The 16,864-nt window shown below is 37.3% G+C and overlaps 1 pseudogene across 1 annotated transcript in view; it reads right to left on the bottom strand.

Moving 5' to 3' along the window:
- Window positions 1-610: 610 nt before the first annotated feature.
- LOC149835038 (diacylglycerol kinase 3-like) overlaps window positions 611-16,864 on the bottom strand; it is a 41,222-nt pseudogene continuing 24,968 nt past the window's right edge. Inside the window, exon 6 of the transcript XR_016432442.1 lies at window positions 611-976. The product of XR_016432442.1 is annotated as a diacylglycerol kinase 3-like (transcript). The remainder of the gene's footprint in view (window positions 977-16,864) is intronic.

Below are 16,864 nucleotides of genomic sequence, written 5' to 3'. Positions count from 1 at the left end.
TAAGTAGATGAATGCAGTATTCCGACCATGATTTCCATAGATAAACCAAAAGAATAATCTGACCAACTAACAAACCACTCAAGCAACTGTACGGGTCAAAAGAGAAATTAATCCACTCAACATATACAAAATAGGAGTATTTGCTGAACTCATTTATAAACATCTTCCTATAATATTTATCTGCGGTACAAATGTTTTGGATGAAAACTCTCTTTTGGCGACCATCTAAAACCAACGTCATTTTCATCACTATTTTTTCCTTCAAAATTTTAAAATTTCACTGCCGAACATACTCTCCTGCTCGTATAGTTAGTAAAGATCAAAAACCCACAAAAAAGAGATTAAATCACTCTCAACAGAAATTTTGCATAAAGGATGCTAGCATTTCCTTTAACGGTAGTCCTGTTATATGGGGATGCTGTTGAAAGGTTGTACCTTGGCCTTTCATAAATTGGACCAACACGGGGCTTCAACCAAAGATCCAATTGTTGCAATGGCCCAACTGAGTTTGCTCTCTCTCTCTCTCTCTCTCTCTCTCTCTCTCTCTCTCTCCAAAATGAAGACGCTGGCTTAGTTCAGTTGAAAGGGAAAAAATAAAATGCACGTTAGGTTCCAAAAAGTTTTTTTTCCTGTAGTTTTTTCTCCATTTTAGTGCTTACTTCCGATTGTGCAATTTACAAATGAAATGAGAACCCCGTTCTCAATGACTAACCCGAGGAACAAGCAGCTATAGAGCAGGAGAATATACAATACAAAGAATGTCATGCTATAGATAAGATGTAAAATGAATATGACCCATCATCACGAGATTAAATATTTACTCCCCATTTATCATAACAGATTGACATGGTACCCTCGTTATCTCAATAAAAGTTGAGTAGTCAACGTGTATTGGTTGCTTCCATTGCTCTCCATCCATTTGCATGTAAGTGTCTTTCCACTGACCACCTTGAAGCTCCAATCTAATGGAAGCAGCCTGAAACAATCAATGTATTCTTCAACAACTAGCTGAAAAGATATACAGCCACCTTGAAAATATACTATTTCTGAGATTTCACAAAATCAACAAAATTGCTGATCTAACACTGACTAGAACAAACACCATTATCATATCAAAGCTTGATCCTAAACAGCTATTCTATTAAAATATAAGTTTTAGGAAATCAATGTTAACCTTGCTTAAATTAGAATAGAAGGTAAAGAATACAAAACTGACAAAACATATTATCAAAGATTCAAAATAAACAAAAGAATTTAGCACAAAAAACAGGGTTAGTGCCAATGTTCTTTAGAAGTTGGTAAAGTCTAAAGCAGAAATATTTAGATGAGGGGGGAAACGATGGCTTATTGCTTTGGTGCCAGAAGTGATTCAACTAGAAGATATGCAAGGGGGAAAAAATGTGCACCAACCTGGGCTAAATGCTTCGCATTGATAAGTTCAGCCATCACAAATGAAGCATGCCACCGTTGCTTTAACCCAAAGATCTAAAGCAGGCCATCATCAACATGAGCCTCCACAAAACCCCTCTGCAAAAAGATCCACAACCCAACCCAAAACCGTTGCAATTATTTCGAACATCCACAACACTCTGACACTCACATGGCAAGTCTATTTGACACTGAAAACCATAAAAATGGACCGCAAGTATAAAATATCTCACCAAAAAAAAAAATTCTGAATTTTTTTTTTTTGAGAAAAAAGGAAAAAAAACGAACGCCATTAGACGTGCACTTTGATCATTAGGTTAGGTTGATAAGCCAAGATGCATTTTTGTTGCTACAAGTGATCCACAACATCATTCAACTTGATATTTACTCATTCATCACTAACCACAGTAACGATTGAAAAGGTTCACAATCAGCATCAATCTAATGACTTCCTTGAGTCTGTCAGGATTGGCACCAAACATGGTAAACCCCGCTGGTTTACAAGTTTTTTCACAAATAATGTGTACAAGACTACTGAAAACTTTCACACATCCTCAGAAGCTCACTTCCCTGCAAGCCACGTCAGAAGCTAAAAACTAGGTTCTTCTGAAGCACAAGCTCATTTACAATTTCACGGGAAGCATGTTTCCGACTACATGAATTTTTCAAACAGAAGATTATATTTCCATTAGAAAGCAAATTTCAAATAATTCCTATAGAACGGACCTGCAATTCATCTATTTTAATAGAATTTACAAAAACTATAAACGATAAAAAGATGTTTTTTATCAAAACAAAAGAATTTTTAGGTAATCCATTTGAAAGACCAAGGCAAGGCAAAAGTGTTAAAGATTTGCTTCTCAATATAAGAACACATACAATAGCATATAACTCGTTATTGTATCATTATTTGCTATTTATGCATTAATGCTTTTTTACTGAATTTAAGATGCTCATAACAATTTTCATGTTCATATTCGGTACACTGTTAAAAATGTATATATATTATACACAATGTACATGTATTTTGTACATACATATGCATACATATATGCATATATACATAGATATGCAACTAGGCTTTTTTAGTTTTTTTTATATTTTTGGTTTGAATTCAACTAGTAAACAAATGTTGACTACTCAATTCAAGAGACGTTGGGACCTCTATTTAGAGCCATTGGGCCTCTCCCAATGTCTCTTGGGAGACACCTTTGATTGTGTATATAAAGGGATGAAACCCACTCACAAATGTAATGCTTCTTGCATGATTTCAATTCAATAAAATATTATTTTTTTATTCTTGTGTTGACCACCTTTGGTGGGTTTTGTGTGTATGCCTATTTGTGGCTTTTGTGTGTTCATTTTGGTATTTTGGTGGAACTCTTTTGAGTGTCTACTTTGGTGATTTGGTGAACATCTTTGGAGGAACTCATTTCCTTACATGGTATCAGATCTTGGTGATTAAGCTGAAATTGTTTTTGGTGCATTGAGAAGCATGTCACTCCAAATTTGAAAATGTAGAAACTCTCTTGCAATCCTTATTCAAGTGCTAGTGAGATCGTGATTGTGTTTCGAGTGATAGATTGGTGGTGCTTACTTGGTGAAGGAGTGTTCGTGCTCTTGATCGGTGGTGCTTGCTTAGTGGTGGAGTGCTCTGAATCTCCACCTTTGGTTATTTCTTTTCTTCTTTCTCTCTATTCTTCTTCTTTTTCTTAGCCCTTGTAAAAATGGATGACAATGAAAATGTTATCATAAATACAATTATGAAGTATCTCATATGAGGAAAAGGGTTGTGAGGACTAGTGGACGGGATCGATCCAGAACCCTAGTTAATCCTTACCAAAGTAGGTGATAAATAAATGCCTCTTAAGGAGGATGAAAAAAAATAAGGCAATCGCCACCTACGAGAAGAAATAAAAAGAACGAAGAATGGGGTATGCCAAGATTATGTCTTGGCATACTAGTGTTGATATTAAGAAGTGTTCTAGTCTTGCTAAATTCGAACATGCAAAAAATGCATGGGATAATCTTAAGAGAACGTATTATCTTAAAGATATAGCACATGTGCGTCATTTGCAAGATAAGATACGAAATATAACTCAAAGGGGACAAGAGTATTAGAGAATACTATAATGGATTGTTTGAACTATAGGAAGAGTTGACTCTTGTTGAATCAAAATTGCATTGTCCCGAAGATATAAAACTCAAACAAAATCAAATAGACGCAGAGCATTTTTACCAATTTATTAATGGTTTGAGATCGGATTTTGAATCCACCAAATCCATTCTTCATCGAGGAAAAGTTTCCTCAATAGAAGACACTATAGAAGAATTAAGTATGAAAAAAATAAGTTTAAAAAGCGAATCTCTAAGATTAACGATAACTCGGTTCTAGCCATATCTAGACCGAGAAACTATTTTCATAGCTACAAACCATCATACTATCGAAGACCGAATGATGAACATTATGGAAAGCAAGGAAATGAGTATGAGAGAAAAAAATTATTTGCTACTATTGTTGTGAACCGGAACATGAGAAAACATATTGTCCTAAGTTGAAAAAACCTTATGAGAAGAAGGTTGTCTCTGTTGGACCTTCACAAGAGTCAAGTGATGTAAAAATCACACAAGATTCATACGTTGGAAACATATTCTTGACACAACTAGTGAAAACTCTTCAACCTCTACTCAAAGGAGCATCCTCATAAACTAGAGTTGTGGTTTCTTCCTTCAGCTTCTCCGATCCCGATAAATCTCTTTGACTTCTTGACTCAAGTGCATCTTTTCATATGACACCAAATGGTGATATGTTATCCGAATGTCATAACTCAAGTGGATCAAATGTGTTTACTATCGATGGAACATTTCTTGAGATAAAAAAAATATGAAATTTTGAAAACATTTCTCAAAATTCAAAAAAAGTAACGCCCCCAAAATCCCAAACTTGTAAATTTTTAGGATAATTTTGAAAGCCTTGTAAGCATTCCTTTATCAGAGTTTTAAATAGTAATTCAACGAAAAATGGTATTCTTAAAATAACATGTCAACGAACCTTGGGCGCATTACTTGAGAAACTTTTATTTTATACAACGCATTTGAAACTCCGTATATTCAAAACCAAATAGGTTAAAAAGAAATGCAGTTTTAATAATTTAGAGTTTATACAAAAAAGAAATTTTTAAGAAAACCCTTATGCAAAATTCAAGATATGTCCTAAGGAGTGAAATGTCAGGGAAAGAGTCTCATCTTGATACCATCACGTCATCGCTTGTCGTACCGACCTAATCATCACTTGTACCTATAAGACAAGTCAGTTTCATGAAAAACTGGTAGGCGCACAAGTATAACAATTTAGAACAAAACTAACACATGCTTTATTTCATGATATGTAATCCAGAATATGCAGAAATGAGAATAATTATCATAATTAGCATAATGAGCATAATTAGCATAATTAGCATAATGAGCATAATTCAGAACCCAAACTAATATGTACATCGTTCATTTCACAATGTGCAAGTCAAAATAAGTAAAGTGAACATGATAACTTTGTTTTGATATTAGCTATCCTGAGGGTACGTGCATGAGCAAAAGTAGAAACAACTAAAACTGTCTGGGGGTCTATTATGTTATGTATTTTTTGATACCCCAATCAGCTACCTGAGTCCGTTCCTAAGAGGACGACCAGTGACCGAGAGAGAATTTTCCAAAGGCATTCGTAGCAAGGGATGCATCCAACTTTTGCAGAAGTCTATGGGATCTACCACCTAAGATAATTTTTGGTAGTCCCATTCCCTAACTCCGATGACTAGGGACGCTGAGTCATTTGCCCGAGGGGTGGTTGTTAACAACCTATCCATTGGAGTTTTTGTACCATCCAATCTTTTCCATTGACGGAAACAAGTGATGAATAGGTATGTCAGGTTCTATTTTAACTGGCAACTAATTCTACATGCTCTGGTCTTTCAAACCAAATTAAGCATCTTACTGTAAGTATTGAGAAAGAGAAAAGAGAGAGAGAGAGAGATTGCGACTGTCACATTTTCTGTAAAAGAAATCGTGACCTAAATGTGTATTTAAGTTTACATTACACTATTGGTCCGGGTCTGGTGTATCCAGACCCGATAACTAAAAGAAAGTTACATGGATCTTCTTTACATGGATCGGGTTCGAATCTTGCACCTTTTTCACCCCCCCTCAAGTTGATCATGGTTTTGGACCATGAACAACTTGCTTTTAAGCATCCAAAAGTGATCCTTGGTTAACCCTTTGATAAATATGTCTGCAACATGTCTTTCAGTACTGACAAACTCAGGCTCAATCTCTTTTTCTTCAACCTTCTGTCTCACAAAGTGTTGGTCGATCTCAATGTGCTTGGCACGACTGTGATGTACTGGATTGAATGACATATTGATAGCACTTTGATTGTCACAGAGCAAGGCAGTGTGGGAGATCTTTTCTCCTACTTCAGTTAGAAGATGCCTGATCCATGTGACTTCGGTAGTGGCAGCAGCCATGGATCTATATTCAGCCTCAGTGCTTGATCTAGCGATAGCTTTTTGTTTTCTACTGCTCCAAGAGACTAAATTTCTTTCAATGAAGGCACAATATCCTGATGTAGATCTTCTTTCGTCAAGATCTCCTGCCCAGTCTGCATCACAATATACAGTAATTTCGTGCTCGTTTTGGCCATATGACTGTGGTAAATATATCAATTCATCCCCAATAGTCCCTTTCAGATATTTAAGGATCCTCTTGACCGCTTCCATATGTCCAGTACGTGGCGCATGCATAAATTGAGACACTTGATTGACTGAATAAACAATATCAGGTCTAGTGAATGTGAGGTATTGTAACATTCCTATTATGTTGCGATACCTGGTGGGGTCATCACACAGATCCCCATCATGAGCGCTAAGTTTTTGATGAAGTACACTCGGAGTTCCTAGAGGTTTGCAGTCTTTCATGCCTGCCTTGCTGAGAACATCTACGGTGTACTTGTGTTGAGTGAGTGTCAATCCATGAGCCTGATTATCAACTTCTACACCAAGGAAATAGCGTAGAACTCCAAGATCTTTCATTTTGAACCTTTGACCTAATAAGTCTTTTATTTCTTGGATGTGGTCCGCAGAGTTTCCTGTGATGATAATATCATTGACATAAATTAATAATAAAGTGGTCACAGACTGGCTTTTAAAGATAAATAATAAGTGGTCCAGCATGGAACGTGAAAATCCATGTTTCTGAATCTCTGATGAAAAGCTATTAAACCAAGAGCGAGATGCTTGCTTCAGGCCGTAGATGGCTCTTTTTAGCCTACATACATGGGTTTTACAATTTTGTTCTTGATATCGAGGAGGTTGTTCCATGTATACTTCCTCCTTCAAATCCCCATGTAAGAATGCATTTTTTACATCAAGCTGACTCAACTTCCATCCATGTTCAACAGCCAAGGAAATGATAATTCGTATCGTTCCCATTCTTACAACCAGACTAAAAGTCTCATCATAGTCTTGCCCTGCTTCTTGAGTGAATCCTTTTGCTACAAGCCTTGCCTTATATCGTTCAATGGTTCCATCTGGCTTGTACTTGATTTTGTAGACCCATTTGCATCCGACAACATTTTTGTCAGGTGGTTTGGGAACAACTTCCCATGTTCCACATTCATGCAAGGCTTGCATTTCATCATTCATGGCTTCTACCCATTTCATAGAAGTTGTTGCCTGATAATACGTGATGGGCTCTTCATCCTTATTGATGGTAGATAAAAACAGTTGAAAATCCAAGGAGAAGATGTTATAACTAACCCACCTGTCAATAGGATGTCGTATGCGGTTTGATTTTCTGACTGCAAGGGTATGAGAAGAAGTAGGATTGGCGACTAAGACATGATCTGAATGGCTTGTTGTTGTCGGTCTCTGTCTGGAATAGACAATGCCTTTGTATCTGCCCGGTACTTCCTCTGCATTCTGTGACCCCGACGTCCCAGTGTTCTCAAATACCTTTTCTTCTTGTTGCACGCAATCTGAGGAACATGTTTCATTGGACCCAGCAAAAAGTTTTGAGCTCAGCCAAGGATAGTAAATTTCAGTTGACATATTCGTTGTGTCAGCTCCGTGGTCAAAATTTTGTTCATCAAAGACAACATTTCTTGAGATTCTGATGCGTTTGTTGGTGGGATCATAACACCTATATCCTTTGTAGTCATCTGCATATCCCACAAATCTGCATTTTTGAGCCTTGTCTTGAAACTTGTTTCTCAGGGACTGATCAATATGCACATAGCAAAAACATCCAAAAACACGCATATCATAATAACTAGGATGAGTTCCAAAAAGACAGTGATAAGGAGACTTATTTTCCAGAATAATCATAGGCAGTCTATTTATCACATGCACGACAGAATGGAAAGCTTTTGTCCATAGGTTGATGAGAAGATTGTTGTCATGAAGCATACTCATGGCACTTTCAACGATATGCTTGTGTTTTCGTTCAGCAATTCCATTTTGTTGAGGGGTGTGAGGACAGGACACCCTTCTTCCTATTCCGTTATTTTGAAGAAAAGAAATAAAATCACGGGATGAGAATTCCCCACCTCCGTCACATTGGAAAAATTGAATGGACTCAGAAAATTGATTTTTGACAAGGGAAAGAAAATTTTGAAACAAAGAGAAGACTTCCGACTTATTTTTTATGAAATATATCCAAGTGTATCGAGTATAGCTATCAACAAATATTAGATATTATTTGCTCCCAGATCCAGAGACAATTGGGGAGGGTCCCCATACATCAGAACAGATTATCTCAAAAGGTTTTGAAGCTCCCTTATTAATGGAATGAAAAGGCAATACATGGCTCTTGCAGGCAAGGTTGTTAAATGCAATGAGGCGAAGCTAGGCGTTGAGCCTGTTATGAAGCGAGGCGTAAGCTTCGAGGCGTTGAAGCATAAGCTTCATGATCAAAATAATAAAATATATAATATTAATAAACTAATGAAGCATAAGCTTTATATATTTAAAAGCATCTCTGTCATCAATTCCAAATAGTACTCATGAATAATAATAATTTTTTTTTATAAAATCACGCTTAATACGGGACTATTCTTAAGTTTCCTAAAAATTTTCATAAGAGTATTCTTAAAACATACTCTTATAAGGCAGTGAATTTCATTCAAACATTCGATGCACTAGTTCCTTTTCTTTTTCATCTCATTTCCAAATATTCTTGATTATTGGAGACTTTGGTTGAATATATGCGTAAAGATGCACCATTTTTCTTTTTTAGCAATAACCAAGCTTTAAAAACCAACAAAATGATGTGTTAGCATATCATCCATTAGCTAGTGTTGTGGTCCCTCGCCAACAAGCCCAACTCTCATTCCTAATCATTGGTGCTCCTCATGCGCCAAGTCTACACATTCCCACGGCCATCCACTAAGCAAAAGAACCAAAAGGAGATTAGAAATCCCATCCAACCCAACCTTTTTGTCATAACTAACCTTGTAGCATTTGGGGTTTAGTAGCAAGGTTATATGGGTAGTTTCCATTTCATGTGTACCCACGTTGTGGTGAATTCTACAAGCACCAAGCAGGGCTGCCCAAACACCATGAATCAAAATTGAGAAAGTAAACTGAAGCAGATAATACTAGTTCCAGAAGAGAAAATCTTTAAAGATATTTGGGCATAAAAGCTGTTATATTGGTTTTGTTACATTAATCAAAATTTAGGCAAATGTAGAGAAAAGAAATGCAGGACTTGGGAACTATAATTGTCCAAAAACCAAACCATGAAAATGGATAGATACTGCCTGTTTAAGTTTTGAAATATCAAACAGATCATGAAAATGGATAGATATTAGATACTATCAGGTAAATTTTGAAGCATCAAAAAATGGAAAACTGGGAAACAGAATTTTGTTTCTCAGTTTAGAAATACATTTTGTCTATTGGATGCTTCAGATAAGGTACTTTTTCATGTTTGGATGTGTTTTAGAGCGTAGAAAAATCAACAGCTAACATCACACTAAGACTTGATAATGAAAAAAACCAAAATTTCTGCTTAAATTGATTCAATGCAAAGCATGTTTTTTTGTAAGAAACAATGATAATCTTTGAAGTGTAGCTACTAGTTCTCTCTCTCTCTCTCTCTCTCTCTCTCTCTATATATATATATATATATATATATATATATATATATATATATATATATATATAGAGAGAGAGAGAGAGAGAGAGGTCATTGTAATGATTTGAGAAGGTATCTTTGCAATTACTAAATTCTCCCAAATCTCACAATGTCCTTTTCTTGCTTTGTCATTGAAATATAGCTGTTAACTGTATCTTATTGAAAGCTATAAGAATGTATATGGAATTTGTTGAATACATGTTAATTTATAAAACTTCTGAGTATGCTGATTAATTCATTTGTTTTTATAGGTGGTTTTTTCCACCAAACAGGTAGTGAACTCGCACATTCCAAATTACCCAAGCTTGCCATCTCAGCTGTTGTGCCAGGTTCACAATGCTACACTGCATGTATGTGAGCAAGCCTTGCTTTTTCTGATATCCCATTTATTGCAGTACAAAGGATTTGAACTGATCACTTTGCTTCTTTTTTATCTCAATTCAGGCTGACAAGGATACTGATGAGATTTTTGCCCAAATGACTCTTCAACCTGTGAAAAACGTGAGTCATCACATTCTGTTTCAACACTTACATCCTTTTGTTGTAGTCTGACATATTTTTCACTCTTGAATAATGTTGGAAGCTGGCTGCTCAATCACAAATATCAGCAATTGCTTGTTCTGGTCCTACATATCGATCATTGTGAACCAAAACAGAAATTTTGATGGAAATATTGACGTTTTCACCAATTATGTGTCCCTTGCCATTCTTATGTAACTAAAGCAACTCGAAAATGTTTTTGGTTCACATCAATGGAGTGAAAAGTAGGTATACCCAAAAAGAAATTCCTGATTATCATCAAGTTGCAATAAACTCTGAAAAGTAGAGTTTGCTATTGATGTGGGATTACAGCAAAGTTACTTTCTCATACTTGTAGATAGTGAAACTGCTGATTGGAGAAGGTGAGAGTATTTGACTTTTTCTCATTGCAAAGTGAATCTGTCTAATTTAATTGCTGTTATTGGCTTTATATTTTGCCTTTTGAGAAAAACAAAAAATGTTCCAACAAAAAAAAAACTCATGGCATTTGTTCATCATTTCTTTCTTGTTATACACAGCAAATGTCTGTTTTAGGAACGTGTGTGTGTCCTAAATTATCTTATCTCCTAACAATCAATAACAACTTAAAAAACATATGTTAGGTGTCTGCTTAATCTTAACTTACAGATATATTTACGTAGCTGAGTAGAAAACATCCATTGGATGAGGAGCCCCCTTCCTGTATAGATGTGTTTTTAGATAGAGTGGTGAAAAAATCAAATTTTCTAGTTAAATTGATTTGATCTGAACTATGTTTTTTAATAAATAAGCAATGAGAGACACGTCTAGTAGTATTAAGCAAAAAATACCTGCAACCATGTTCCTTTTATGTGGTTAGGATGGTTAGGAGATAAGGGAAGGTGCTAGGTGTTTGCTGTTTCTTTATAAATAGTTGGTTAGGGGCATTTTCTTTCTGTTCATGAATTTATGTCTTCATTACTAGTGTTGGTTTCCAGTAAAATTTATGTTGTGCACACTCATCGGGGTATGCTTCTTTCTCTTCGTGCCTTGTCCAATAGCAGTGAATGATATCTGATGCTTTAAAGTTCATTCACTGGATCTTGAAACTTTATGGTCGAGCACTTAAAATGTTTCCGCTGGCTTTGTTGACCACAGGAATATCATATTTATCAAGAGCACAAGAGGTTGAAGCTCTACAACATTTCAAGCTCACAGATGATTATCTATCTGGTGATTGTCCTAAAGAAGTCAAAGATATATCATTAATAAGAACCGCCGATGTTCTTTTCACCGAGAGAATGAGGCTTAGATTTAGTGAATGGCGTGACAATTTTCTAGCTTCCCAAGTTTGGTCAGATCAGCTTGGAGAAGGTTCTGGTGACCACAAAACACAACTGAAAACTATTTTCTTTAAGATGTGGCCATCTCTTTTATTGAATGGGTTCACCTCTCATCAACTAAAGTTGATTCGACAGGTATTCCGTTTCTTTGCCAACTCAGGTAGCATTTGGATGTATCTATAAATATGCAATTTTCATTTATATTTATTTTAGAAAAATTTCAGTGTTTGGATGTCCTACTTTTATTTGTTCATTGTAAATTTTACTGAAAAGATAGAAACACTCTCTTTTAAAACTTACAGCACTACAGGCATCTTCATGTTTTCCTGTTGAACTATCTTATGGTTTATGGTTTTCAAGTTGATCTTTTGGTCAGATGGTACTATCATCTTAGCTGCTAGCTACTATTTGTTCATATTTCTTCAAAATTTTCATGTTTTTTGTTTAATTTTTCTTGTGATCATGTTATTCCCATCTGCAACCATGAATTTATTGCTGACAGATGACTGAATATAGGTTATACGAAAGAATTTCAAAGACCTTTTATACGTCCACTCATATGATAATAGCTCTGATGGGGAAAGCATGGTCATGTACACAAATTCTGAGGATGAAGACCTTTCATTTTAAAAGAAACATGACAAAAAGACCTGTACAAGTTTTACCATAAGATTATCAATCATCTAAGATTCTATACACCCATTAAAATGGGAAAGATTCTTGAAACTTTTCGCACCCAATTATCCTTGAAAACCATAAGATAATTCAAAATAACAGAACTATTGCTGAGAAAATATCACATAGGTCTCTCTCCTTTCATCAAACATTACTTGAAAGAAAGGGGGGAGAAGGAGAAGAAGTAGATAGAGGTAGAGAGGGTGCATACCTTAGAGGTCGCCGGCTATGGCGGCGGTGGTGTTGACACGAGGAAGGAGGCGGCGTCGGCTCCCCTGAGAGGCGTCAGACGCAAGGTCGTCGGTGCTGGGAGCGCGAGACGAAGAGGAGGGAGGTGCAGGCTGACAAAGCCCTCCCTCCCCTCTGCGATTTTTAAAGAGGGTTGGGGGAGGCACCAAAAGGGAAAGGAGGGGATGCAGCAGGGGGGAGGGGATGAAGGTTTAAAAGAAACCCTCCCCCTGTTCTCCCCTTCCATATTTTAATTTCCGTGGGTTGTACATGGTGCGTACGCCTTACAATCGAAGCGGGCCTCGAAGCGAGGCGCATGCTTCACTCATGTGAAGCGTGCGCTTCGAACCCACAAACGCTTCACTACAGCGCTTCAGTATTTTGATCGTGTGCTTCGCCTCTGAGGCATACGCTTCAGGTACTGAGGCGTACGCATCTCACAACACTGCTTGCAGGAAAGACAACTGGAACATTTGTGACTGTTCTCATCCCTATTTAGACTTTCTTTTGGAATGAGATTATTAGATACAAGTTTCTCAATGAAATGACTCCCACAATGTCCTAATCGATTATGCCATAAGAATGACTTATTACATTCAGAAATACTAAAAACATTAGCAGAAGAGGATGAACACGACTCTAATGAAGGCGACTTTGAATTCAGGTGAACAGGGCAAACAGCATGACAAAGAGCTTCTTCAAAGACATACATATTGTCTCGCCTCTTTCCTTCAGCGAATGTTTTCCTCGTGCGTAGGTCCTTGACCTACACAGAGAAGGGAGTGAATTCAACTGAAGCATTATTATCATCAATAAGTTTGGAAACAGAGACAATATTTTTCTTAATGTCAAGAGCATGAAGAACGTCAGAAAGAGTAAGAGTGGAATATGACATGAGAATGACAGTTTTTCCAACATGAGAAACAGGATGGTGGGATCCATCTTCAGTGACAATCTTACTTTTTCCAAAATAAGGAATGGGATTAGAAATCTTACCTGCATCACCTGTCACATGAGTCGCTGCCCCTGAATCGACAAACCAGGTGCCTTCATCACTCTGCTTCAATTCCAACTCTGACAAGGCAGATATCAGCAGATCTTTAATCTCTCCACTACTTGAGAACTTTTTGTTTTTTGTCTGTGGACCCTTTCCTTTATTCTCTGGATTATGCCAGCAATTCACCTTGATATGCCCATTTTTGTTACAAAGGAAGCAGGTAGGAATGGATCTTGACCCCTGCGCATGAGCTGACATATTTGGAGTGGGAAGCAGACCACGCCCTGCGTGTCCACTTCGCCCTTGTCCTCCTCGTCCTCGTCCTCGTCCTCGTCCTCTACCATAAGTCACTCCTGTAGCAAAAACTTCCTGAGAATTTGTGTGAATGTGAGATTCCTCAAAGAACCCTTTCAGGGTCATCTCATACTGAATCAATTTTGCTCGCAACTCATCAAAGGTAGGAAGTGCAGGGAGACACAATAGTGAAGTGACGATCATATTGTAGTCGGATCCCAATCCACTCAGAGTCTGTTGTGCCATATCGATGTCACTCACCGCGCATCCTATAACTGCAAATTGGTCTGTAATAGTCTTCATCTTGTTCAGATATTCCATGATGGTCATGGAATCTTTCCTCAACATCTGAAATTCCCTCTTGAGAAAAACCATTCTCGCCTGCGAAACTTGTGAGTATGTTTGAACCAATTTTTCCCAAAGTTGTAGAGCAGTACTATTGTCGAGAATTGCAACAAGGACCTCTTGGGACAAGGTGGAAGTGATGTATGCAACCACTGATTGATCTTTCCTTTCCCAGTTGAGGTACTCTACATTCTTGACATACACAATTGAACTTACTCCTTTGTCGTCTTTTTCTTCTCTCGTAACAAATTCGAGTGGAGCGGGAGTGGTTCCATCAAGGTGACCTAAGAGACCTTGACTCCTTATAAAAGGAATGATTTGTCTCTTCCAAATCAAGAAGTTTGAGGTAGTTAACTTTTCATAAATGAGTTGAGTGAGAAAACTTGAAGAAAGATTGGATAAAGAAGAATAAAGATCCATGAAAAATGAGTTTTAACAAGAAAAGGAATCCCTTTTTTTGTTTTTGTTTTTGTTTTTTTTAAAGTGTTCACAGAGTGCTCAGTCTGCAGCCAGAGAGGTTTGTTGATCGTCTTCCTCCTTTTTTTTCTTTGCTGAGTAACTCAAAAATTGACGACCAGAAGCTGTCAGAAGAAGGATTGAGTTTTAATGTGGATCCCACTCGTAACAGTCAAAACAAATATGATACGAGAAAGGGCAAATGAGAACAAAGAATGAAAGTCGAATCAAAATGAATCCCAGACAGATTTTATGTCGCACAGCAGTCCAAATGAAGAAGGGATACGCAGGAGAAAAAAGATTTGAATAAAGGAACAATTTGAATAAAGAAACAGAAGATTAAAAAAAAAATGAAAGTCGAATCAAAATGAATCCCAGACAGATTTTATGTCGCACAGCAGCCCAAAATGAAGAAGGGATACGCAGGAGAAAAAGATTTGAATAAAGGAACAGTTTGAATAAAGAAGCAGGAGATTCAAAAAAAAAAAACAAATTTGAATAAAAACAGGAGATTCACGTGAAATGCACGATCTTTATAATTTGATCTTTGTGTTTCACGTGAAACAGGAGATTCATGTGAAACAAGCCTTTCCCTTCTAACAGTTTAGAGATTCACGTGAGACGTGAATCCACTAAAAGAAGAAAAGAAAAGGCTGGGAAAACAGAAAGGGGGAAACGAGAGATGAAGATTGGGAATGGAGGTAGAGAAAAAAAAATCTGAAGGAAAGAAAGAATGGATGGACGAAACCTCAAACCTTTGATCTGCCGCACCTTTGGAATCCTCTTCAACCCTTAGTTGGAACCTGCTCTGATGCCATGTAAGTTTTCCTTCCACCCCTGTATTGAGAAAGAGAAGAGAGAGAGAGAGAGAGAGAGATTGCGGCTGTCACGATTTCTGTAAAAGAAATCGTGACCTAAATGTGTATTTAAGTTTACATTACACTATGGGTCCAGGTCTGGTGTATCCAGACCCGATAACTAAAAGAAAGTTACATGGATCTTCTTTACATGGATCGGGTTCGGATCCTGCACCTTTTTCACTTACCTGTAAAGGCGATGATCACCATTTATGCGATTTCAACAATGTGCCTTTTGCACGCTTCGAGGTTACCATAAACCTCTCATTCAATCATCGTAGTACTAACATGTCGTGCATGTCAGATAGTACAACTACGATGAGAGGGGTATAGGTTTCTAAAAAAAAAACCACAGCTCAATTGTTTCGTGAAAGAAACGGTGTAACCATTTTAGTTTAGTTTGACATGATTTGGTCTTTCCAACTACTTTTATATTATTATGCAATTTGCACGATACAAGATCGCCACGAATCTCTCATCCAGTTATCGTAGTATCAACATGTTGTGCATGTCTCGCGATACTGCTTACGATAAAAAGGGGTATGGGCTTCTCAGAAGAAACTCCAACCAAATACATTCTCATGCTCCCATTTGGAGATATTCGAGTGATATCGGAGATTAAACCGAAGTTAAAACATTTTCTTCTATCATACCGCTTTGGAAAAAACTTAGTTGTAATTAGGCAACCCCTTGTTAAAAAATGTAATATCATAATGTATTATGTAACTCTTTTTAGTCTTTTTACTTTTAGTTATGTATTCTAGTTAGGCTAGTTTTAGATTTTCCATTTTTGGACTTTTCTAGCCTCTTTACTTTTTGACCAAAGTCAAAAAGTAAAGTGTACTAGAGAGTCGTTGGGCTCACAATGACTCTATTTGAAGCCGTTGGGAGCCCAACGACTCCCTCTTGTTAGTCCATTTGTGTATTATATATATGGGACTATTCCCCCTTGTAATGAATGTCTTTTGTAAGGGTGATTCCCTTTTTGAATAAAGATTATTTTTCCTATTTGCTTTGCATATCCTTTTTGGGTATATTGTATAAACCCTAGTGAGAAGGGTGGGTACTGCGCATGGATCCATCTTTCTTAGGAGTGAGAAGGGCGGGCACTGCACAAGGACTCACCCTCTCATGAATGAAACCCTTTTGCAGTAACTCTTGAACCTGTCTCAACAGCTTGGCATGTTCAGATGGATTCATGCAATACGCTAGGAGGTTAAGTAGACTTGATCCCGAGACCAAATCGATGGCATGTTGCACCACCCTCGTCGAAGGTAGGCCATCGGAAAGGTCGTCTGGCATAATATCGCGAAACTCTTCAACAAGGAGTGTGATGTCCGCAGGAACGGGCAATGACGTACTCATAGACGGTTTGACCACCAGGGCATAACAATAACCATCCTCCCTACAATGGCTCAAGAAAGTCCAGTATGATAGGCCCGCGAGTCAGGGAACTCGCTCAGGCTTATCCACAGTGGGAAAACCGGTCTCCTTGATAGGGAGAAGGATTATTTTATGACCCTTAAAAATAAATGAGTATGTGTTCCTACGGCCATCGT

Source organism: Nuphar pumila, chromosome 6 (assembly GCF_984573655.1).
Source record: "Nuphar pumila chromosome 6, dmNupPumi1.hap1.1, whole genome shotgun sequence".
NCBI classification, from domain to species: Eukaryota; Viridiplantae; Streptophyta; class Magnoliopsida; order Nymphaeales; family Nymphaeaceae; genus Nuphar; species Nuphar pumila.
This window is presented reverse-complemented; position numbering and strand designations above follow the sequence as displayed.